Source organism: Haliotis rubra, unplaced genomic scaffold (assembly GCF_003918875.1).
Source record: "Haliotis rubra isolate DU_JTF1 unplaced genomic scaffold, ASM391887v1 Scf85, whole genome shotgun sequence".
Taxonomy (NCBI): domain Eukaryota; kingdom Metazoa; phylum Mollusca; class Gastropoda; order Lepetellida; family Haliotidae; genus Haliotis; species Haliotis rubra.
Window position 1 is genome coordinate 309365 of NW_025767579.1, and position 3000 is coordinate 312364.

Here is a 3000-nt window from a genome sequence, read left to right on the forward strand (position 1 = left end):
CACGTCGCCTGGCACCTGCATGAGCATTTGATTGTCTCCAATACTTGCTATGTTCACACCTTTATTTATGTATAAAGACACTGTTTGCATATCTTTATATTTTCTGTGTGCACAGTTTCTTTATGTGGCCAGTATAAATCGCATTGGACTTTGGAAAAAAAAGGCATTTCTCATTTCTGCATTAATCTCTCCTCAGTAAAGTCCTTTTTTCTATGTTTCCTATCTCCCTACCACTGAGACTGTAGTTAGGCTGAACTTAGTGTAACACATATATCACACTTTCAATCAACTACATAAATTGTAGATATCAATGCAAAAAAAACAGTTTTTTTCTGACAGTACTTTAGTACCTGATGGGATAAGTCATATGACTGTTAACCTTCTAGTGCCCTCACATGCAGGTTGGGCTAACCCGGTGATAACACATTAACGCTTTGAGCATGCACAAGTGTGTGGAAAGAGGTGCTTTATAAATAGCCATTTTTATCATTATTATATGGCTGCAGTCTGTAAATAATTGAGTTAGGACCAGACAATCCAGTGATCAACTAGGCAGTTGGGATACGATGGCATGTGTCAACCAGATTCCATTAGTCAACTCTTACGACAAGCATGGGTTGCTGAACACCAATTCTAATCTGGATTTTCACGGGGCGTAAATTAGATAAGATTGAGTACATTGTAAATGTGTATTTTGTGATGTTCTTCATACATGGAGTAATAACCAGTATTTCAACCTGTGGTTGTATATAGAGTATCTGGGGATGATAATATACACAGTATGTATAAATGTCTATTGCTATTTCAGATATACTGCTTTGCCTTAACGATCCATGCTCATTGTGACTATTTTTAACAGTATCTCTAGTAATGGTTTCAGCATGTGATGTCACAAAAGGTTATGATTTAAGATAAGTGCTAAGGTTGACACTCCAAATTAAGAATAAGTTGTTGTAACACGTAATGTTTGGGATTACATTTTCTTAGTAGAGCCGTTCTGGAAATGGCTCAACAGCAGCCCCAATATTTTACAAGCCCCTTATTCCATTCTCTGGGCAGATGTTCTATCCACTATTCAGGGCTACAGTTGGTATTCAGCAGCCAATGTGAAGCAGGAGGCGACCAACTGGAATGCTGACGTGGTTGATGCATCTCATCATATCCCGGATTGTGCAGATCAATGCTCATATCAATCACTGGATTGTCTTGTCCAGACTGGTACCGTTAAAGATCCGAGTTAGAATATTGATCTTCAGTAACCCATGCTTGTCGTAAGAGGCAACTAACGGGATCGAGTGGTCAGACTTGCTGACCTGGTTGACATGTCATCAGTTCCCAATTGCGTACATCGATGCTCATGCTGTTGATCACAGGATTGTCTGTCCAGACTCGATTATTTAACCGCCGCCATATAGCTGGAATATTGCTGAGTGCAGCATAAAACTAAACTCACTCACTCACTGTCCAGACTGGATTATGTAGAGACCACCATTATGGTGGCATTTTAGAGCAATTTGTACTTTGTCATTGGAAACATTTCAGAAGTGGTGTTCTGAAGATGAGGGAAAAACAAACATACAAAAGTACAGAACCTGAAATCATTTGAGAATGATTTGTGGCAATAGGTACAAGGACCATTTCAGGGGCTTCCTCTGCTTTTGTTGTTTGTTACAGCTATGACACATCTGCGCGTAAATAGTCAAACAGGACCACACAATCCAGTGATCGGTGTTTTGAGCAGCAATGGATGTAGCCAGTGTACAGTGACACGCAGTCAACAAAGACACCGACCCGGACCATCTCCCCATCAAACTAAGCAGGTCACAATTAAGGGATTTATATCATGCTGTTAACCCTTACTTCCAAGCCATTTTGGGGAACAAAGTGCGCTTGTTCCATATTGATGGTTGAATAGACTCGGAAAGAGACTTGGAAACATTACCATATCACATTTCTCAAGGTTCATGGAAGTTCAGGACATGTGAAAATATATCTTAGCTTTTTTACAGATGTGTATCTAAGCCAACACAGCTTTGACCAAACAAGGTTTGAAGACCTGTTGCAGTGTGTGCTAGAAGAATTTTTTAATTGCTGAATATTTGGTGAATATATGTATCATGGTGTGTCAGCTTAGTGTGGGGACATGCCATGGAACATAATTTGGGGAAACCCCTGGGTCATTCATAAAGTCAGTAGTCATTGAGGTGTTTCATAAAACAGACAGCTTCACCATAGCAACTTTCAAATCCAGAAGACTGAACCAGACAAACCAGCTGTTCACTTCCTAAGCAACAATACATGGTGACAAAATGAGTAAGGTCAAACTGATCCCGACTTGTTGGGCCTTGAGAGCACCATATTTACTAAAGAAAGAACTGAAAGGATCCACAGCACTGAAGATCACCTGAATATGTAGTCAACAGTTTACAACATTGAGTGAGTTATATGTCACTTTCACCAATATTCCAGGAATTATCATGGCAGGGGACACCAGAAATGGGCTTCACACATTGTACCCATGTGGAATTGAACCCTGGTCTTCAGTGTGACAAGTGCAAGATTTAGCCACAAGGCTACCCCACTGCCCCATACAACATTAAGATGGGTGAGGTGAAATTGGGTTTAATGTCGTACTTCAGAATATTTCGCTCATATGACGTGTGTATGTGTATGTGCGGCTGCTTGTACTAGCCCAGACTTAAGCTGGTTTTATAGTGCTAGCCCACTGAGATAGCATGCCGCAGTGAAGCATGAATACCCCACTCACATTATACGGACTCCGAGCCGACCAGTCCTTGTTGTACCCATTAATGCCGAGCACCAGGCAGGACCAACAAGTACCATATTTTAACGTCTTTTTGTATGACGGTCGATCGAACCTGCGGTCGGGGATCGAACCTGCGACCTTCCCATCTCTCTGGGCGGACGCTCTAACCACTACACCACGGAGGTGGTCACAACATTAAGAGTGTCATTTACAAAAACAATAATTACAAGATA